The sequence below is a fragment of the Cynocephalus volans genome, chromosome 11, assembly GCF_027409185.1.
Source record: "Cynocephalus volans isolate mCynVol1 chromosome 11, mCynVol1.pri, whole genome shotgun sequence".
NCBI lineage: Eukaryota > Metazoa > Chordata > Mammalia > Dermoptera > Cynocephalidae > Cynocephalus > Cynocephalus volans.
In genome coordinates, this window is record NC_084470.1 from 78,505,615 (window position 1) to 78,529,475 (window position 23,861).

General features: G+C 37.1%; 1 protein-coding gene across 2 annotated transcripts in view; it reads right to left on the reverse strand.

Moving 5' to 3' along the window:
• MDFIC2 (MyoD family inhibitor domain containing 2) overlaps positions 1-23,861 on the reverse strand; it is a 104,084-nt gene that overhangs the window by 16,491 nt on the left and 63,732 nt on the right. The gene's annotated exons all lie outside the window — the stretch shown is intronic.

The following is a 23,861-nucleotide window of genomic DNA, read 5'->3' on the forward strand; positions in this document are numbered from 1 at the left end:
CAAGGTATTCTTTACCACTTTGCAACTTTGTATTATGAATGTGGAAGTAGACGGAAGGTGAGAGATTTTAGTAGTTTGCCCAAAATTACCCAGCTGGTAAGGGGCAGAGCTAGTATTTGAACTTAGGTCTTGTAATTCCTACGGCAACCTTTGCACTCCCAAACTACTTTAGAAATCAGCACTCAGGTATGAGGCTGAGATACTTTACTGAAGTGTAACTCCTTTGTCCCTTCTGACTTTTCTCTCTCCAGGTTAATTTATCTTGCTAGTATTTGATTAGGAGGCACTTTGCGTGTATGTTCAGAATCAGATCTCCTATTTGATAACTAGTGATAGCATTTTCCAAACATATCCCTCAAAGCCCGATGCAAGAAGCTTCCTACAACTGCCCCTCCCCACTCCAGTCGAAATTAATTGCTCTCTTTGGGAGCTCCCAGAGGTCTGGGCTGATATCCTTATTATAGACCTTCCTTCAGTTTATTGTGCTGTGATTAACTGCGGACGTATTTCTCCTTTTCTTTCTGTCATGGACTCCTTGAGGAAATGCATACTCCAGTTATCTTCAATTTCCCAGCACCCAGCACAGTGTCTGGCAGAAAGCAAGTATTAAATAAATTGCAGTTGACTGATGAACCGACTAACATTAAAGGTGGGGTGTCTTGGTTTTCAGTTGACGATGGACTCCTCCCTAGGAGAGGTTTTCTGAGTATGTCCCATTGGTATTCCTCCCGCACTCTTGGTAGCCAATTGATCCTGGAGAAAGTCTACAAATTTCTCTCTTGTGCTATAGCACATATTGATTTTTGTTTTGATTTGAGAGCAACATCAGTATTTGTATCTGTAAAACTGTGAGGAATATAAAAAGATACAAAGAAAATAAAATCCCCTACAATTCTGTCATGTTAAACGCATTGTTGTATTTATTTCACAGAAATGAAAATATCTGAGTATTAATTAATTTATATATTAATTAGAATTAGAATATATATTTCAAATTTTAATTTACATTAATTAGAATACATACTACTCATATATTTAATTAGTATATAATTAGAATATATTAGAAAATTAATTAGAGTATAATTAGAATATTAATTATTATATTAATCTATATTAAAATATCTATTCACCACATATAATCTGGTTCTAATTAATATATATAAATATATATAAATACATAGTGCTTCCTGGATGTGTCACCCATTCTTCTAAGAGCTTTGCATATGTATCAAGCCATTTAATACTGCCAGCAACCTTATGTGGTAGTAGCTAATGTTATCCCTGTTTTTCACATGAGGACATAGGAGTACAGGCATGTAAAATAACTTACCTAAGGCCACAAAACTAGTAAGCAATGGAGCTGGGATTTTAACTAACCAGCCTGGCTCCAAGTCTATGCTCCTAACCAATATGCTATATTGTCTGTCTAAATAGGTACTTTTTAAAAAAAAAAATTGAGATTTTATTGAATATGTTATATTTTATAAGTTACCATTTTATCATAAACATTTCCCTACATCCTAAAGATTATTTTAAAACATACTCAGGTCTCAGCTCAAATGTCAGCTCCTCAGAGAAGCCTTCCCTTACACTAAATCTAAAACAGTGGTTCTCAATTGGGACAGATTATGCCCCCCAAAGGGGACATTTGGCAATGGCTGGAGACATTTTTTGTTGTTATGATTGGAATGGGAGCTACTGGTATTTAGTGGGTAGAGGCCAGGGAGGTTATCAAACATTTTGCTCTGCACAGGAACCCTCTCCCCTAATCACTAAAATTCATGAAGAATATGGTTTCAAATGCCGATAGACCCAATGTTAAGAAATCCTTATATAAAGTAACCCCACAGCCCTCACCACCAGCCATTTGCATCACATCATTCTGTTTTATTTTCTTCATGGTGCTTTTTAATATTCTGAAAATATTTTGTTTATTTGTTTACTTGCTTATGGTGTATATATCTTTCCCTCCCTTGACTAAAATGCCACCTTTATGAAAGCTTTGTCTGTATTAATTAGTCGCTATTTCTTCGAAGAGTGCCTGGAACACACTAGGTATTCTGTATATGGGAAATCAAAGAATGCATAGCATTTCTTGCATAGTGTGTCATAAATTATTTAACCATTCCCCATTCAGTAAAAATGCAGATTGATTTCAATTTTTGCTAACATAAATACTGTTGAAATAAACATTATATTCATGAATCTTTTCGCATATCTATTTGTTTACATAGATTGAATTCACAGGAAAGAATCTATTGAATTAACAGCCAAATTTCTAAAGCTTTTAATACAATTTACTAATTGTCTTCTAGTAAGATTATGTCCATTTATACTCACACCAACAGACGTCTGTCTGTCTGTCTACTATTTTCTGGTCAATTCTGGCTCTTACTATTAAAATAAAATTTTTTATCAATTTGAAAGAGATGTTGATTCAAGTGTTCAATTTCCTGTGGCTGAAAAAACAGTCTTTCAGTGCTACAAGAGGTAGAAGTTTTTTTCATATCCACTGTCTTCTTGTGAATTTTTGTTCTACACCCTGATTCATGGGTAGTTCTGAGATCTCTTGCATTTTATGGAGCTGGGTAGTTAAAGACACTCATTCTGTATTTATAGACTAACAAATTCTTGTTGAAAATGTTTATTGAATAATTGGTGACTGGATTTGGTTTACTTAGCTGGTTCTTGTCACTGAGTTAAGGGCTCGGGGGTGACAAATCAGTTGATGAACTTAAGAGACTCCCTATGGGCATGTAGGCCTTGACAGATTATATCCAACTAAATGTAGGATAGAAATAAGATCTATACAGAAGCCGAGAGAGGCCAGAAGTCGAACCACGATGGTAGAAGGGAAAGAGGTAACAGGAGGGAGAGCAGACCACGTGCTGATTCGTAACTCCTTTTGCCCACTGTGTGCCTGATGTATTATAGAATCTCTCAAAAGGCCTAATGGGGGTTTAGATCTATTTTTCTGGTGGCGCATGTGGTGTAAGTTTTGCCAGTGGTCTCCACAGTGGCTTGTGTATACCTAGGGAAGGCACAAGTCTATGCAATGGGGTTAGAACACCTATTTCTGTTTTCGAAATCCTAATAGCTCTTTTTGCATGTTTTATAATGTATATTACAGTTAATATGGTAGCATATGTATCCATTGTGTGTGTGTATGTGTGTGTGTGTGTATGCATGTATGAGGTGGGCTTGCTGTTTTCCCCCATTTTTTTACTAATAAAAGTTTACAAAATTTACAATAAAAAGTTTGGAGACCGCTGGTCAGACTGAGGTCAGCACTTTCCACCTCTCTTCAACTGGAGGGATTCAATTTTCTTGTTCTTCCTTTTGGTATCAGGGTGTGGTTGTTTGGAACGTTTACAGCCACAGCAGCTGCAGTAGTGGCCTGAGTAGACTTTTCCTCTGAGTTTCTATAGTGGTAACAGGATTAACAGACTCTATTCTGGAAGTACTTGGGTGGCATAACACCTCCCAGCAGAACTATTCCTGACGAGGATGTGCAGATGGAAATGCATATTTATGTCATTTAAAGCCTACAAGAGACACAAGGATTTGAGCTATAACAATAAATAGAAAAAAAAAAATTCTTCCGCATTTTTGGTAACCCATACTCAAGTGCATTGACTGTGCTTGGCGAAAGACCTACAGTTTGCTCTTCGTCCAAGCATAAAATATTCAGCATTCAAGCATGTTGAGGTGAACTATTCTGAATATATTTTACAGTGTTAAAATAAGCAACCACAAAGTTAGTTTAAAATTTCAGGTCTTAAAAATAACAGGACAATTTTATGAAGGGTTTGGGCCATTTCGAGAAAAAAAATAGTCTTCTTTAAAAAAGAGTATTCATTTATTCCATTCATTAATATTGACAGGTTTTTAAAAATTATTTCCGAAGGCCAAATAGTCATCATAGTTGAGGCTTCCAAATTTAACATATTATTGTCTGTACAGCAGTCCTTGATATAGCCTTTCCTAGCTTTCTTCTGAGACACCTTGAAAAATATAGAATAAAAAGAATGCTCATATCTGCAAAATTTGGGTTTGATAGTCCTGGAGAAGGTCTACACTAAATATCGACCCACTGAACTGAAGAATATAATCAGTCTAGTAGTTACACTAGCTCTGCTGAAAGTAAAATGAAGTACCTGTTTTTCTTCATGCTCCTGGTTCAGAAACCATATTTTGTGTCAACCATAAAACTGGGCTGCCATGTCTTTTGAAGAGCTATTGCTTTTTGATATGACTAAGAGAGCTATAGCTCTTTGTCACTGTAACCAATCCAGAAATGATTTTTTTTACAATAAATAGAAGAAAATTTTCAAAAATTGTACAAGGTTCTCATTAAGTTACAGGAAGGATTTTGTAAAGGAAAAGGAATAATCTTAAGAGGCAAACAAATTGAGATGAAAAGCCAACAGGATAGATCCAAGGGAACATGTATGAAACAAGAAGGATACTGATGAAGTCGAAATTGTAATTAAAGAATTAAAATGTGCACCAGAGGCAGTAAAATACATAATTAACACCACAGAAAATACCATTAGTAATATAAAGAGCAGACTTGAAAAACTCTCCCATAGTTCCAAAGTGAAGGACAAAGAAGGTTATCATGGTAAAAATGATGCTAAATACAGAGGTTGGAGCATATAGATCTCCCCTAAAAGAGTTTTCTAAAGAAGAAACCAAAATAGTCTAAATATAAGCTTTGTTGAAAAATGATCCTGAAGTGTATGTCCTGAGTTGAATTAATCTTTGATTGTGTGCCCTACTACCTAAAATTTAGTAGGAAAAAAAAGACCCATGATCCTAGAAAATAGTTTGAATTACAAAGTAAAGAAAAGATCTTTATTTTTGTTTTTAAGTACCAAGGTGAGTAAGAAAGAATTGTCCTCAGGTTATATTCCAATAATTTTATTCTCAATTTGTCTTTTCTGTGTGCGAGTACAATAAAGTAGTCTCATCATATATTATCAGATGAAAATATACCACCTTAACAAACTTCCTTGAAAAACTTAAAGTCATCTTTTGGCTGATTCAGAGAGCAAAAATGAGGAACTCAACTTTTGAGAAGCTATGGCAAGAAAGGAACCATCAGTCGATACGAAATTGAACTTGTTACAAAAGCACTGAGTTGAATTTCAACATACAAAACTAACCCTGATTGGACTCAACATAGTCAGGAACCAGGAAGTACGTGGAGGTGTTTGGTCTCCTTTTGGAATGGTATCTGGGTGTAATACATTTTAATAATAATTTTTATTCTTCATTATGGCAGTAACCTAGAAATTACACATATGAAAAATTCTCTGAGAAAACCTCCATCCACAAAAGTATTTTCTGAATTATCCAAATGTTCTTAGCATGAGTTTTCCACATTTTTTGAATCTTCCAATTTTTCTGAATTTTTCAAGCTTTCTTAATGAGCATTTCAATGCAAACAGCCTTTATAAAAACTAAGAAGAATATTTCTTCAACGAAGAAACTTTTCTTTTTAAAATGACAAATTAAAAATAGGAATCTTTAAAATGAGTGCACAATGGTACAGCCTTTATGGAGAATGGTATGGAGGTTCCCCAGACAATTACAGATAGATCTACCATATGACCCAGCTATTCCACTGCTGGGTATATAACCAAAGGAATGGAAATCATCATGTCATAGGGATACCTGTACTCCCGCGTTTATTGCAGCTCTATTTACAATAGCCAAGAGTTGGAAACAGTCTAAATGCCCATCATCAGATGAGTGGATAAGGAAAATGTGGTATATCTACACAATGGACTACTACTCTGCTATAAAAAAAAAAAAAATGAAATGCTACCATTCTCAGAGACATGGATGGACTTAGAGAAGATTATATTAAGTGAAATAAGCCAGATACAGAACGAGAAATACTGCATGTTCTCACTTATTTGTGGGAGCTAAAAATAAATAAATATACAAACAAATAAATAGGGGGTGGGGAGGGAAGAAGAGACAGCAGTCACAATTCCTTGAACTTCTTAAGACAAGTGAACAGATATGGTGTTGATTGGGCGAGAGGGGAGACGGAGGAGGGAAAGAGGAATCGGTAAAGGGACATGAAAATCAACTACATTGTGTATTGATAAAGTAAAAAAATAAAAAAATAAAATGAGTGCTATAAAGTACTAATGTAATGATTTGAATTAGAAACCAAGACAGTCACATACATAGTGGCTAGAGTGTTGCATACGTTGATAATCAGATTCTTTAGAATGCTTTATTAGTCCTTCCTTTATTTAATAAAAGGAATGATAAAGCCAAGTATTATATGTCTTTATTGTTCAATGATTCCTTAAAATATTTGCAGAAAGAAAGGAGAAAGAGAAAAGGAAGGCATTTTGGAGAAGACATTGGAGCTAATGAGTGTTCTGATGAGTAACCAGTTCTCTGGGATGCCAAGTGGGTTAGAACAAGCGAGGCGCTATGTACAGTAACAACACAGCTGTATGGTGCTTGGTACTTTCAATTCCCATGGTGTTTTCATTCCCACTGTCTCATTTGATCCACAGCTCCCTCCCAACATCACCCACTAACGGACATTTGCATCTCCTAATTTTGTGAATGTGCTTTACAGTTGCCTTTCTTTCTGCTTAGAATTTCCTTCTTCATATTTTACCTTACTGAACTCCTAGTCATAGCTCAGGACTCCGTGAACATGATATTTTATTTATTTAATAAATATTTGTTGACTGCTACTGTGCTTGGAAACTCTGCCAGGTACTAGGGATATGGGGATGAATAAAGCCTGAAGCCTGCCTTGACTTGCATAAAAGAAGGTCATTTCCTTTTTCTGTGCTTCCATGACAGTTGACTATGTCTTTCCCACCATAAGGAAAGGAAACCATGCCTTAGTATTTCTGAGCTTAGTGTGGCATAAAGTTTGAATGAATGTCGATATGTATCATCTTACTAAGTGGTACGTAATGAAATGTTTTAAATTCTGGTTCTCAGGCTTCCAGTTCTAAACATTTCCCCCTCTATTGCATCCAAAATAAGCACAGCAATAGCCAACACTGGTGAAATGTTTTCAGATAAGCAGTTTTCAGATATGAAGTTCTTTGGAAACTCAATAGAATTATGGAATTGTAGATGTGGAGTAAGCCATAGACGTCAGTTAGTTTCATCTCCCACACACCCATCCATCCATCCATCCATCCATTCATTCGTTAGTGCCTGCTACAATAATAAAAAATAATGATAGTGAACATTCACCTCACACTATGAGAAGCTTTGGCTAAGTGCTTTAAATGGATCCTCGTTTAATCTTCACAGTAACCCAACAAGGAAGTTATTATAAGTTCAATTTTCCTAGTGAGGAAAATAAATCTGAGTGAGAAAGGAGGCTGTGCCTTGTTCATTGTTGTGTTCCTAAGCAAGTAGATATTTGAATAAGAATTTGAATTTAGGTATTTGGAGGCTACAGTCCTTCTGCATAACCACTGTGATACATTCAGAGGATACAAAGATGAATGAGTGTGGTTGTATCTTGGGGGATGTTATGGTCTATTTAAAGGAAGCAAACATGTCAACAGATAGATGCCCAAAGGCATCCCTTCTATGCTGTCTCTAACCTGATTTTTTTGAACCAATGTAATTTCCCTCGATGACTAATGACTGGCCAGAATTCCCCAGTGAGGCCAAGGTTCAAAAGAAGGGGGAGAAAGGACAATGAGATAGATCTCGTATGATGGGACATAAGGCAGTTTGGCTGTTGTCCCAGTCATTGGGACTCTGGTGCATATGATTATGTCAAGCTATCATTGTTTAGGTGGTCTTCCATATTTACAGGGCATTGCTAAATTAGGTGATGAGTGTTGGTCCTCATCCCATCAGTTGGGTAGATTAATCACCTGATTCCCCTTTAAAAACCTCAATCAATTAGGTTGTCATAGAAAAAGAACCATTGAGCCTGGCTGAAATCCCAAGTGTCTACTAGGTGAGTGCTCTGGCTCTATCCCACTTAGTAAATAACAACAGCAATGTTAACCATCACCACACCCACTCTTTCACTTTAGATTTCTCCAGGTGCTTTTATGTTCCACATTCTCCCCTCCCCCCACATTTCCCTCCCTCCCTAACTACCCCTGCCATGGCTTACAGAGACCAAGAAATTCTGCTTTTTCTCTGAAAATCTAAGATAGGAGAGCAGTCAAATGCATGGAGAGCTATAGGTTTGGGTAGAACTCTGAGTTGTTCTTTGCAACTGAGATGAAGACTCTAAAATTCCAGGTCCTCTGTTTCTGATATTCTTTTATGTTACCATAAGATAAAACTAGTCATTTTAGCTCATTTTTAAGAGCTTATTGGCATTTTTAGTATTTGTCAAGTGAGTTATATGAAATTATACATTTTAAATTAATTTAAATAATCAATATTTATGGATTTGTTTTTGTCTGTGCTTACAATTTAGTAATTTGGGTGGGTAGGCTTTCAGCAAAGCAATTCTTTACTACTGTAAATTTGCTCTGAACTAATCACACTTTAATCAAATGCGAAATACATTTGTAAAAGCTCAAAAGGTTAAAAACAGTAACAGAAACTCTAAAGGAATAGTACTTAAAGATGGAACCATAGGGCCTCCTGAGTTACTCAGACTTCCTTACCACTTAGCTAATGGAATATTTAAACCTGTAATGAGCCAACCATAGTTTGTTTGAAGTTCTCCCTTGGTGATACAAACAAGTATAAATACACCAGGTACTCCAATTCAATAATTCTGGTAGACTGGACAGAGTATTTTTTTTTTTCTCTCCCTAAGAGAGCTCCATAAATCATCAGAAGAGACTGCTAATGTTTTAAAGGAATTACTATTTGCAACTGTCAAAGTTACTCTGGGAGGAATGCTTCTACAGGTGGTCAGCTTTGTGAGTCCAGCTGATACACCTGCACAATTTATATGTCATGTTGGCATGAGCCCACCTAGGTCTGTTCCATAATGCCTAAGACAATGGTCCTCAAACTTCAGCATGCATCAGGATCACCAGGAATGCTTGCTGAAACAGAGATTGCTGTGCTATACCATTAGAATTTCTGATTCTGTGAGTCTGAGGGGCAGATTTCAAGTTTCTAATAAATCATATTAAACAGAGTGATGAAAACCTGGCAAGTCTGTCATCAAACTTCTGCCACCTGTCCCCAATGAGTCTCGTTGTTCTGTACTATCTTTTTAGTCTATTTGCAGTACGATGTTAATATGTGCAGGTAACACTTTTGCCTAAGTTTTCATTTATTGTGCACCCACAATGAACCACAAGGCAACTGAAACTCAGAGAGATGAAGCAACTTGCTCAAGTTCATACAGCCAAGCCTCAGACCCAGTTTGTTCTGACACCATAGTCCTTACTCTTGTCACCACCTGTCTCTGTACGGATTCCTTAAAATCAACTGAGATAAGTGCAGAGCAAGGATATGAACACTCATACCCAGTACTTTGGGCCTACAAATGTTTAAGAAAATGTTTGAGTTAGAATTAGGCATGATTTCATTCTTTTTTGAGCAAAAGTTACTTCTCTAGATTTCAAGGAAACTAGCACAGTGCCTTAGTTCAGAAAGGCTGAATTTCTCTACCACTAGAAAATGAGAAATCTGTTGACAAATTATTGTACTTTGGGTTGTCATAATGAGTCTTTAGGGCTGCTTCCTGGTACTCTATCCCAGGTTCATCTCCAAAACTTAAGTTTGAGGAATTTCTTTTCCCAACATACTACCCAGTTTTGAGCGCATCCTAAAATATGTCCAGGTCAACTCCAAGGTTACATGCAATCAATTTAATTTACATACAGATGAATGTTAGGCTGCTGTGGGGTTCTTCTAATGGTTTTTCTTAGAGGTGAATTTGTTTTCATTTGTTTTTAGACTTAATCTTTGTTCTTCCCTTTATCATCCTCTTTTTCTGACACTGCTTTATCAATCTGACTTCTGCACCTTTCTTTTTTCCTCCCTACCCTTGTAGTTTTCTTTCTTTCTTGATTATAACCTGATATGCTATCTGCATTGGAAATATACAAGTGCAGTATCTATAGTCTTTATATATTTCCCCATCTATCTTAATCTCTATTCTTTATCACAACAGACATTGAATAAAACACGAGGTTAATGTAAAAACCAAATCCCCGTGTGTACCTTTGTCACTAACTAGCAGAGAGAAAATAATTGAATGTGGATGAAACTGGAGTAGTAAACTTTGGTAAGTAGCCAGACATATTTTCTTTTACGTTTATAAGTAGGCTGATTCAAAGTCCCAGCTAAGGTCTCCACATGGTCCAGACACATTGCATTCTTCCTCGATCTTTCAAGCACATTACAATAGTGGATAAGTGATGGCAGCACATTTGTAAAGATGATTCCGTGCTGCAGCTGATGTTGTGACCTCCATGGCTGAGCTGTTTCACTTCATTACGTTCTACCACCTATTCTGGAAGCCCTTTGGATGAGCTCCAGATGTTCCATAAAAGGTGGCACTTTTTATAAAGAAAAACACTTCGTTCTCTTCTTGGCAGCACTTAATGAGTGTGTTCTCTGAAGATAGGAAGGCACCCTGCAGAGGCTACATTTAACACAACACTATAATTTCCGCAATGCTCACTAAGTGTCTGACTTTACAACTGCCCCTCTGCCTTCTCAAGTGCCAGAGGCAGTAATGGGGTCAGTTAGAGAGCTTCCTTCAGCACTTGGGAATCCACCCTCTGAGACTAGTGGAGTTAAACATCAGGGGAAAACTCTCCCCTCTGTGTTATTTCATCCATTTAGGCATTTACACGACAAAATGCTATTTCCAATTCTGTTCTCTATTAAAACACTGCAGTTGATAATGTCACTGTAAATTTTGCAGTTTTTTCTCCCTTCAACCATCTAACAAAGAAAGGAGATAGCTGAAAATGTATGTTAAGTGAAAACATAATATTATATCTTCTTTTTCTTTTGCAAAGGGTGGTAAAACAGATTCATTAGTTTTGACTAAATACAATGTTTCCAGAAGGATTTTCGGTAAGTGACTTGACAATGTTGATACATGAGTTCAAGACAATGGAGGTTAAAACTGTTTGGAAAATATATTTCTCTAATATATCTTGGGTGTTGGAAAAGTTACAGACTAAATATATGGTAGATATTTTTTAATGTAAGAAAAGGGTTCAAAGCAGGTATGTCTTTTCATAAAACATCTTTTGTGCCATGATGAACTAGCCCACAAAAGAATTTTTTTTTTTTTTGGTCTAACAAGATAAAGTAATTTATAATACTGATATGTCAATATGTTTTTCAATAAACTTTTCCCCAGATTTTCTTGAATTCTTGTCAGTGTAAGAATTATAATTATATGTCTTCCTCCCACTTTGTAAGTGGCACAAGGTGTTCACTTGCAGAGTTCTGCCGTTCAAGTCGTCACTAGAATAGAAATGTCATGACTCAGTTAACAATGCTTTATTATTCACATTGATCTTTTTTTATAGTGTTCTTTATCTCAAAAACATTGTAAATCAGATATCTACCTCCCACTCTTTTGTTCATTTGCAAATTTTTATTATTTTAGCTTAAGAAAGCAGTGGTGTTCAAGAGTCAGTGTATACTGTTTATATTCTCCCTGCTTCAAAATCCTTTTCTCTGTAAAAATGAAGATGCCAGAAGCATGCTTAATTCCAAGTTCTCCACACACATTCACAAAAAAATTCTGTTTCTCTTCTGGATCAAAAGAGATTTCGTGTTTCTTGAACCCACAAAGATGGAGTGAAAATGTACATTAGTGATAAGCACTTAAGTTTTATGTCTTTTTAAAAAACGCTATTCTTCAGTTTAAGATACATGGTGGTGCTGTTATTGAAATAACTTTATAACGAGCTTCATTTAGCCAAATGTTGCTAGTGGAAAGAGTCCTGGCCTCCTACGACTTAAAGATCATCTTATCAAATCTCTGTCTTTTGATATGATGTGTACATGATTAAAAAACAATGTAGAGGGGGGGAAGCATATTGCCTTATTCCTCAATTTATCTCTATGTTGAAGAGTATAGTAGGCATGTTTCAGGATGAATTAATCAACATTTGTTTTTAAAAAAAATATAATAGTTGATCATATCCCTCAGAAAACACCATATGATACCCTACCTAACAGGCCCTGTGGGCTAGCGGCTGGTAGATATACAAAGATGAATAAGACGTGGCTCCTGCCTTCAGATTTCACTCCTCAGTGGGGTTGCAGGCACTCAGACAACTTCAATTAGCATATGATGAGCCGTGTAGTAGAAGCAGGTATACAGCTCTGTGCGTGCAAACCCTAGGAATTTTTAATTATGTTTGGTGTAATGCAGAAGGATGTCTCAGAGGAGATGAAATTTTCACTGGATTTTAAAACAATTAGTGTTCAATGTCCAGATGGCAACTAAGAGCAAGGATATCCCAGGCAGAAGAAAAAGTTATAAAATATGGAAGTGTAAAAAAACAGAACTTAGGAGAGCATGGGTTGAAGTGGGGATGGGGACAGAAGAGAAGAGAGTCTGGTGAAAGTGGGGGTGAAGCTTTTTATCTTTTCCTATAGATTTTAGACTTCAGTCTGTAGACTATGGAGAGGCATTACAGGAGTGACTCTTGATTGAGAGAAGATAGAACTCAAAGAAAGGTAAGGACCTTCTCCCTAGAAAAATGCACCATCTACAGACGTACAATAAAGATTCCCCATCCTTGGTCCCCCAATACAGGATCTATATTCAGGTTTCTCCGACTCTTGTTTAAGAGGCTGAAATAGAGGTTTAAAGCAGGAATATTACGAGCTCGTATTTTTGTCTTAGAAATGCCATGATGGAAGATAAATTAGACAGGAAGTAGACTGGATTCTAATCATTCTTTGGCTGTTCTTCAAATTAACCTGGAAACCAATTACAGCCTTCTCCTTGTACCCATTTTTCCTGGACTACTAGGATAGCAATCTCTCTGTTTTGTTTTTAGTTTTTTTCATACCTCTTTTCCTTACTCAAAAGATGAAACCATTTCAAGAAAAAAGGTGTGATAAAAGTGAATAAATTCTGCAAAGAAAGCAAGAATACTTTGTGATAGAAAACAAACCCCTGACATTGGCCATGTGGAAACCATTAGTGACCTTTGCTAGAACAATTCCAATAAATGGGCAAACTAGAAGATGGATTGAATGGGTAAAATAGGGGAAAATGGAAATAAGAAAGTGGAATATTGAACACAGATTATGCTTAGGCTTTTGATATGCCAGATAGTGTTCTAAGGCTTTCAATGTATAAACTTACATAGTCCTCACAACAACTCTATGGGCTATGCACTATAACTATCCACATTTTACAAATGAGAAGGCTAAGTCACAGAAAGGTAATATAAATTGTGAATTATAACTGTAGATCATAAGTGGCAGAGCTGGGATTTGAACCCAGGAAATCTGCTTCCAGAAAAGAGCATGATTTTTTAATTACCATGGTGTGCTGCTTCTGCTAAAGTAAACTAAATAGGTAAAATAAGGGCCGAGCCTGTGGCGCACTCGGGAGAGTGCGGCGCTGGGAGCGCGGCAACGCTCCCACCGCGGGTTCGGATCCTATATGGGAATGGCCGGTGCACTCACTGGCTGAGTGCAGGTCACGAAAAAGACAAAAAAAAAATAAAATAAATAAAATAAAATAAATAAATAGGTAAAATAAGCAGTAAGTAACATTCATAGTAGGTGTAATATAATAAGTAATATTGATAATGTAGTAGTATTATAATAGTAATACAGTAAGCAACGTAAATAATATGCAAAGAAGAAACTTTAATGAACTAAGATTGAATAGGTCATTACTATCTTTAGAATAACATGTGCTAAATATTTCAAAGTGTAGAACTGAATAAGTTGCTAATAGTAGTCTTTACTATCCTTAATATTTAGAAGTTTTGATATCAAAAAAGACATTTTAGAGGTGAGTATCTACAATAAAAATCTCAAACATTACAATAATGCCAAAATACTGAAGAAAACACAACACTATATTATTCTGTGTTTCACTGGGAATGGAAAACCTTGACAAAATATCTTTTTTTCTAATCAAAGTGTAATTTGAAAAGTAACCCATCTTCAGCATAGCTATTCTTTCCTAACACTCAGAAGGAATTGTTTGTCTTGTAACTGATGTTAGGCTGCCAAAAAATAATGCTTCACTGATAGAGATTCAGAGACAGACTCTGTTTTTTAATATAGCACAAAAGTTTTGGGAGAGGGATCCTTGGTATGCTTTTTCTAAGTGGTTTGTATTTTTCTGCCTTCTACATTAAGTAAATAAGAGGAAAATGTTTCCAAACAGTTTACAGAAACCTGGTGAAACACTTAAGGTTGTTTACTTTTTTTTAAGTGTGGTGCTAAATGTTGAAAATTGAAAGCAAAAAAAAAAAAAAAAACAGGAGTTTTATACAGCTATAAAGGAAAATATATTCTTCCCATTTTTTTTTTCACAAATCATTTTTTTAACTGACAATACTTAAATTTCACATGTATTCTGATTTTCTTTACCTTCTAAGATATATAGCTGTGTTATACCTTGAAATTCTTTAATTCCATCAGTAAATGCTACTGTGTGGCAGACACTGTACTAGGTGAGGAAAAACTCAGATAAATGACGTGTCAGCTTTAAAATAGCGTCTAGCCCAGTAGCAGAGTCCAGTAAAGAATACCATGTAATAAAAATGCTATGACAGAGGTGATAGGACACTGGAGTGGGACAGCAAGCTTGGCCTCCATAATCAAAGAGGTCTTCCAGAGAGGATAAACCTCAAGGAAGAGCTGACTCTCGAGGAAGAGAAGGAGGGATGCTCCTTCTCTGTTGTAAAAGGCATAAAACTTTTTGTGAATTTTATTATTATTTTTAATTATCAGCCTCTTGGTATATATGTAAGAAGAGGAAACGGGTCAGGGGAAAAACAGTAAGGAAGAAGGAGAAAAACTGAGAGACAGCCAAGGAAGGTGAGTGAGTAAAAAATTTAGTGGTCACCAGTGTCAGTGCATATATTAGGATCTTTAACTCATAAAGATTTCTGCTGGTGACAGAGACTGGCTAGATGCATACCTAGCCATACATACTTCTTCCTGGGAGCACAGTTAAACTACATTTCTGGCCTCCTTGCATCCAGATGGGGCCATGATGGGGACAAATAGTTCTGGCCAAAGACATGTGAGCAGAAATGATGTGCCCTACTTCCATGGTTGGCTCCTAAAATATACCACGTGATTCTCGACATTTTGTTTCATACTTATCGGCCCGCTGAAAGCAGAGAACACTGCAGAAAACTCTGAGGAGACCCTTGGGGATGGTGGAGCCACAAGATGGAAAAAAACCTGGATCTCTGAGTGACCACGTGGTGGAGAGCAACCCAGGAATATATCTGCATTGAGCTTTCGGTGGCTAACAATTAGCTTTTATTAAATTAGGCCACTGAAATTTAGGGGTTGTCATTTATAGTAGCTGCTGTCAATTGATCTGGCTAATAACATGTTAATTTGGGATACAATTCCTATGTGAATTTATCTAGAAATATGTTTTAGTATTTATTTTAGAATTATAATTATAAAAATACTTAGTATTTATTGAATTTCAGGATTTGTACAAAGCACAATATATTTATTATCTTATTTTATCTTATGAGAAATGCTATATGGTGGTTACCATTGCTGCCATCCTTTTATATGGTTAAGAAATTGGAGCTCAGAGTTAGAGACATTTACTTAAGGTTATGGATTTAAAAATGATGAGGCCAGAATTTGAATCCATGCTGTCAGACATAAGAGCTGTCCAGAAAACCGTGTATTATCTCTCACTGGTAGATACCATGATTTATGATGAACAATAAATATCTCCTATTATTCCTTTCAATAAGGTACACATAGTTTAACGACATTGAATACAGCTCCCTTCATTACATAGACTAATGTAGGAAATCCATTTCACACTTAGCATAGCAATAGAAATTCCTTTCACCAGTATGTGCTTTCATAAAAGCAAGTGTTTATTTGTGGCTGGTGTCAAATCCTGATTTTTGACCACTGGAGCTATTATTGGTTCTCAAAACCTCTACCAACTCATTGCTACCATTAGGCAAATAATAGATGAATCAAGTATACAGTACACATACTTTTTAAACCCTAGTCAAATGACCTTTGAATAATAGAAATCTCTCTTGAAATTGGCTAACAGATGTTGTCTATTTATTGTTTGTTATTTAATATTCAGTTTCATTGGATATTAAAATGAAAGTTTGAGCTGCGATAACAGCAAGCTGTAATTTAAGTCAGGATTCTAGTTTTTTGGTGGGTATGTCTTCTATGGAACACTTTATGCCATCCCTTCATCCTCCTTGACCCTGAAGAGCTGGTGAGTCCAAGGTGAACCATGGTGACCACCAAGGACGAAATACCTACTCACATATAAGGATGTCTCATGCCCCTCCCTTCCCCCACTGCTTGTGTTAGTGTCTTCCTCCAGGGTGGGAGAAGACTTCAATTTGAATAAAAAGACCACAACCTGTTCACATTTTGCTGCATTTCCCTGCTCCACGAGGCTGGATCGACCCTTCTGTGGGCCCAGCAGCCATACAGCACAGCAGCCCTGGGGCACCGTGTCCTGCCCTTGCCTTGCATTTGTAACACTTTTCCACCTTCCCTGACAAAACAGCCATATCGTTAACAACTGTAAGTGTATTAAAACACACAAGGGCATTTTAGTATATGTCTCATGCATGAAGAATATTATTGCCTGATAGGCTCCACTTGGCAAGTGAAAAGAGGTTTTACTGAAGGAAACAGCAGTAGCAAGAGCAAGCAGTACACGAGGAAGGTAATTGTTCCTTTAGCATTGGCCTCACACGTTCGCTTAAGACGATGGCTCCTGCCCTACCTCCTCCACACCCAGAGGACCTTCGAGACAAGCAGCCAGCCATCTCTCTCTGGGATCAAGCTGTCAATGCAAACTTACATTTTCTCTTTTTCTGAGCTAAGCTCTACCCCCAGAGCTGCCGACGCCTTCCTGAGTGAAAGCTCTAAAAGAGCTCCTTCTAAATTGCATCACACGTGCCGTGCACTCTTCAGACTGACAGAACAAAAGAGCCAAACTCCGAAAGTCTGGTCTGAGTGACTTGTTAGTTGCACTAGATGGATTACCTCTTAAGGGGCTCCAAGGACAGGCTAGGGTAGTTTTGACGCTGTTGAACTACACCTGGCAGAGTCCTTCCCTGGCCAGGTACTAATTAAGGGCAATTTGCTTAATCAGTGAAACACACAGTAACCACTAATAAGGGAGAGACAGAGAGACAGAGACACCCAGAGAGAAGAAAGAGGACAAAAGTCCGTCACCCCTACCAGTTAGTGACAATAAAATTGCTTGCACCAGGAGTCACAAAAATAAATTCTCATCTGGAAGGACTAAACAAGCCTGCTAAACAGAGAGAGAGAGAGAGAGAGAGAGAGAGAGAGAGAGAGTGTGTGTGCATGCGTGCGTGTGTGTGTGTGTGTTTTCCCTTCCAGGACTGATGCTACACCAAATAACAGTCCTGCTTTTTTGATGGCTACTTAGCGTCGTGAGCCCCAAGGCATTATTGCCTGCTCCTTCCGCCCTTGTCCCCCTCTAAACATTAATGAATATGTTCAACTGGCGAGGGTCACTTTTATTCTGACATAATGAACTGGGAGATGTGATTTCCAAGTTCTGAGGCCGACACGGTGACACGGGCAGGGTGACGTCTTCACCTTAAGGTGTCCCAACTGTATACTCGACACACTCGGAAGGATAAATATTGATCTGTTCTATGGGGATGTGTGCCATGTGAAATGTTAATGCTTTTAAACGGCTTTGGACATACAAGCAGCTGTTATTACTACTATTATTATAAGGTATAAAATCTCTGAGAGTGTCTCCTCTTTACCCTTTATCCTCATGATAAGTGCACGTGGACTGAGTGCCAGCTGTATTCCACCGCCACTCATGTGACTGGACATGGTGATGATGTTCTAGGGCAGGAACATTGATTTTGAGACTACCCAACAAAGGAGGTAAGGATTATTCACAACACAATAATGTGAATCCCTGTTCTATGTACTACCGGTAATGAGTGTTCATTCCATCACAGGGCCTCACTTGTTAGTATTGGGTTGAAGATTTCTCACTTGTCTTCCTAGGGTGAGGGTGAGTCATTCCTTTGCACAAAGAGCAGAGGGAAAAATGCCCCATTTAAAGTAATAATTGACTATCAACGTTTGGAGCCCTAAGTGGGATGGGGTTAATATCTGACCTATAGTTTGGCAAAATAATGATTGGGGGAGTTTGAGTACTAAAAGTGAGTTCCCCCCAAAAACATGGTATAGGAGAGAGTCCCAGTTAAACTGTTGTACATAAGATAGAAGGTGGAATTTGTGGGGTGGGTGGCACTGGTGAAGTTTGAGGTAACTAGGAGTGCAGAAAGATGACAGAAGGCAAGATCTCAGCATGGGATAATGCCAACGAGAGTGGCCAAGTGGCACAGTTAACAACAGAGATATCTGATACTTCATTTAAATCACATGCTAGCTGGTGCTTTGATGATAAAGCCCCCCTTCCCATTGTCTGTTTTTCTAAACTGTTTTACTGCTTTAAGATATATCATGTACAATAATTGATAAATATTTAATGTATACAATTTGATGACTTCTGACATATGTATGCACCATGAAACCATCACCACACTCAAGACAACAAACCTGTCCCTTTGTAAACTATCCATCACTCCACCTCCTTCTCTAGACAACCACTGACCTGCTTCCTCTTACTACAGATCGATTAGACTTCTAGAATTTCATATAAACCAAACCATTCAGTTTGTACTTTTATTTTTTTGATCAAGTTTTCACACAGCATAATTATTTTGAGATTCATTCAGGTTGCATATGTAAAAATTGTTTCTGTTTTTCTGCATAATGTTCAACTGTATTCATTCACTTGTTGAAGGACATTGGTATTGTTTCCAGTCATTGACTATTACAAATAAAGCTGCTGTGAAAATCTGTGGGCAAAGTCCTGGTGTGAATATTTTGCTTGGATAAAATGCTGAGTCCTATGATAGGCACATGCCCTCCCCATTGTTTTCTCATTTTTGATGAATTTTAATAGAAATCTGAGGGCCAAGCCCGTGGCGCACTCGGGAGAGTGCGGCACTGGGAGCGCAGCGACGCTCCCACCGCGGGTTTGGATCCTACATAGGAATGGCTTGTGCACTCACTGGCTGAGTGCCGGTCACGAAAAAGACAAAAAAAAAAAAAAAAAAAAAAAGAAATCTGATACACACACAATCTAGTGTTGGTGGCACTAAGAATGAAGAGATTGGAGTTGTATCTAGTGAAGCCAGCTGAAGACTCAGGAATATCTGAGAAGGATGTGGAAAAGTACTAACGATGAGTGATGTAATGGGTAGGAGACAATTCCACTTTTCTCAAGTATTCTGGACACTTAAAGAGAGGGCTGGGCTGACGCCTGAATTATACAATTTTTATTTATTAAGTTATTCCTTCAAATAATATTTGTTAGAAATTTACTGTGTCAGGGACTGGGATGAGGATTAGAAAATAGAAAAGTGAACAGTGCTAAAAAGATCCAGTGCTTAGTAGAGCTTACGGTCACAAATGAGAGGCTGCACATTTATCTGCTTTGCAGCAATTTGAAAACTTACAAGGATCCTTTGTGATCTACCCACAGACCTGCTTTTCTATTTTCTCCCTCACTTCTTCCTAGCTTCCTTTGTCTTGGGCAAATTAATTTTTTTTTATTGGCTCTTAGTTTTTCAGATTTTGTTCAAGTTCCTATCCTGTGAAATGTCTCCTCATCTTCCCACCTTGTCAAATCTTGCCACCTCTATTTGGAAGCCTGCCTTGGACATTTGCAGCCTGAAGGAACCTCAAGGTTTTGAGTTATTTGGTCTGGAGTGAAGTCTGGGCATCACAATTTGTGACAATTGAGAGATGATTCTAATGTGGAGCAAGGGCTGAGAACCACTGTTCCAAAGTGATTTTATTGGTACAGTTTCCTATGATTGCAGTTTACTGAAAAATTCTCTGTTCCTTTGCTTTTTCTTCCATCCCCTATCAGAGGAGAAGGGGCTCTCCTCCTTTTCTAGATGAACCTTTGCATCAGGGGTTTGCATCCAATCTCTTTCACCATTCACAAGATGTGTCTTTATCAACCATCATTCCTTCCTTGTATTTACAGTCTTACTCTACTGATTCCTTCCTCACTCTGGATGCAAGCTAAAGTGTACCAGAGCCTACAAATCTTTCTTGCACTAAATTTTTCATCATCAGTTTTCTCAGAGGAGTTCTTAACACATCCTACTTCATTATCCACTCACTCCTTAATCCTTCACAATTGGCATCGAGCAAATGAAACTGATCTTTCAAACGCATGCAATAATACATGTTAGGGGCTTAATAAATATTTGTTGAATAAATGAATAAACACATGAATACATGACTCTTACTAATCACCAAATCAATGATTTTTAATTACTTCCCATTTCTCCTTGACACATGGTCAGTCAGGCCCATGGCTCTGTCCTTCTCTTCTTTAATGTAGAATCCTAGTTTCTCTCCTATTCCAATGTTTCTCCACGACCCCTTTACTAGCCACTTTTCAGGAGGCCTTGTGGCACATTGTTTAAGGGTTGTGGTGGCAGACAAACTTGGCATTCAAATCAGGTCCTTGACACTTCATAGCTGTATGACTTAGAGGCCACTCTCCCAAACTCATTCTATGAAGCCAGAAGCACCTTGATACCAAAACCAGACAAAGATACAACAAAAAAGAAAACTACAGGCCAATATCTCTGATGAGCATAGATTCAAAAATTGTGAACAAAATACTAGCAATCAGAATACAGCAATACATCAAACAAATTATACACCATGGTCAAGTGGGATTCATCCCAGGGATGCAAGGATGGTTCAACATATGCAAGTCAATAAATGTGATACATCACATCAACACAATCAAGGACAAAATACATATGATTATCTCAGTAGACTCAGAAAAAGCATTTGACAAAATTCAACATCCTTTCACAGTAAAGATACTCTCAGCAAATTAGGTATAGAAGGAAAGTATCTCAACACAATAAAAGCCATATATAACAAAACCCACTGCTGATATCCTGAATGGGAAAAGTTGAAAGGTTTTCCCTTAACAAGAGGAACAAGGCAAGGATGCCCACTCTCATTACTCCTATTTAACATAGTACTGGAGTTACTAGCTAGAACAATCAGGTAAAAGAAAGAAATAAGGGACATCCAGGTTGGAAAAGATGAAGTCAAACTGTCCCTGTTTGCAGATGTCATGATCCTATACATAGAGAAACCAAAAGATTCTACCAAAAAACTCTTAGAGCTGATAAACAATTTCAGTAATCTTGCAGGATACAAAATCAACACCCAAGAATCAGTAGCAATTTTATTCTCCAATGACAAACTAGCGGAAAAAGAAATCAAGAATGGTAGCCCATTTAAAATAGTCACCAAAAAATTAAAATACCTAGGAATCAGTTTAACCAAGAAGGTGAAAGATCTCTACAAAGAGAACTATGAATTACTACTGAAAGACATTGAAGAGGACACAAAAAAGTGGAAAGACATTCTATTCTCCTGGACTGGAAGAATCAACATTGTGAAAATGTCCATACTACCCAAAGCAATCTACAGATTCAATGCAATCCCCATCAAAATACCAATGACATTCTTCACAGAAATAGAAAAAAACAATCCTATCATTCATGTGGAACAACAAAAGACCCGGAATAGCCAAAGCAATCCTGAGCAAATAAATAAATAAAAATAAATAAAACTGGAGGCATTAGACTTCCTGACTAAAATTATACTGCAAAGTTATAGTAACCCTCACTTTTTAATCCATCGAAAAGAAGATAATAGTATTATTTTAGAGATTGATGTGATACTTAAATGCCATGGCAAAGAGAATGAATGCTCAGTAAACGTTAGTGGGTTCTAGCATTCCAGTGGGTGTAAGCTCCCTAGGAGCAGACACCACCATGCCATTGTTTTCACCATTGTGATTCTCTCCTTAAAAACCTACACAGTATTTGGCAAAGTGCGCTTGAAGAATATTAGCAGTGAGTGAATGAGCAAATAGCTTTTTCTTCCTTTCTTATTTTGTTCACATTTTTTTTGAGGTGTTGCTGTATTCTGATTGCTAGTATTTTGTTCACAATTTTTGCATCTATGCTCATCAGAGATATTGGCCTGTAGTTTTCTTTTTTTGTGTATCTTTGTCTGGTTTTGGTATCAAGGTGCTTCTGGCCTCATAGAATGAGTTTGGGAGAGTGGCCTCTAAGTCATATAGCTATGAAGTGTCTGTTTTAATGGAAGATCTTTCTGAAGGCGTTGGCTTCATCTCTCTACACTCTTTGCCTTGCTGGCCCCATTTATTCCTTAAAGATCTTTTGACTTTATTCATTCTTCATCTATCTCCTTCATTGGAGATGACTGCTAAATCTAAGCTAAAATCAGACTCAGTCTCTTGTGGTCTCCAGATCCAGACTTGTTGTGTTTAGACACTTCCCTAAAGAATGGCCCCAAAGACATCACTTTGATACCTTAAACTCCTTATACTTAAAAAAGAACTATTTTCTCTCCTTAGTCCTTGTATTTATTTATATATTTATTCTCTTATTACACTGTATATATTTGTTTATTATACATATATATTTGAGATAGCCTTCAAACAGTTCCATCTGCCTGTTTGTTTATTGGCACTAAGATAATCTCACTTGCAAAATGCTCTCCTTCCTAATGTTTAGCTTAAAGTATTAGCTACCTGCCTTATTAAGAACCAAAAATAATAATAACATTGATTTTTAAAAGTCCACAGTCTTTATCCTGCCGGTAATTTGACCCTTAATTTATAGAAAACTTCCTTTTATTTATGTAAGAAATATTTCTTTATTAAGCAAGCAACATGTAGATAAAGTTTATTGTGAACAATAATAGCTTAAGCAATACAAAGTTTAAAAGTAAAAGCAAAATCTCCACCTCCCCACTGCTGCTTGCCCCATTCCTACTGCTTTTTATTTGATAAACTTATTTGATTCCTATTATCAGTTTGACATAAAGATTTCTCAGACCTTTTACATACATTCACGAACAAATGCATATTTGATTTTTACTTAATGTAAATGGGGGATATGCTGTATTTATTAATGGGAAACTGGATTTTTTCCCTCAATATATCTTGGTGGTGTGCTCAGTTACACCTACTCTGTCCTATAGAATTACTCCTTAGTGTTCCCTAGTGCAGATATACCGTAATATATTTAGACAGAACTTTACTGATGAATGTTTAAAAGCTACCTTGCTATGTTTATTTCCCACCCCTCACATATCTGTAATCTTTTGACCAAATAAGAAAGCACACTTCAAACTTTTCTGTCTTGGCCTCTTTGTCATGTCATTCTTCTCCTATTAATAGTGAAACTTGTAGTTATGCTCCAAAGCCCAGCTCAAATCTTAACTTATACATGGAGTCCTCTATGCCATGCTAAAAGTGATCTCTTACACATCTTGCTCTTCCCCCCCAATCCTTCAAGGACAGAGACTGAGGTTTTTGTACTCCCAGAGAGCTAAACCTAGTTTCTTATGTATAGTAGATTCTGAATCCATGTATTGCATCAATAAATAAATGATTTTTAACCTTTTGTTATCTAACATGTATACACACAAATAGGATGTAAGCACCTCCAAAGTAAAAACATACCTCAATGTGCTTTGAATAATGTATAAATGTCATGATTTGTGTGCTGGTGCTATTGTAACCATGTTGT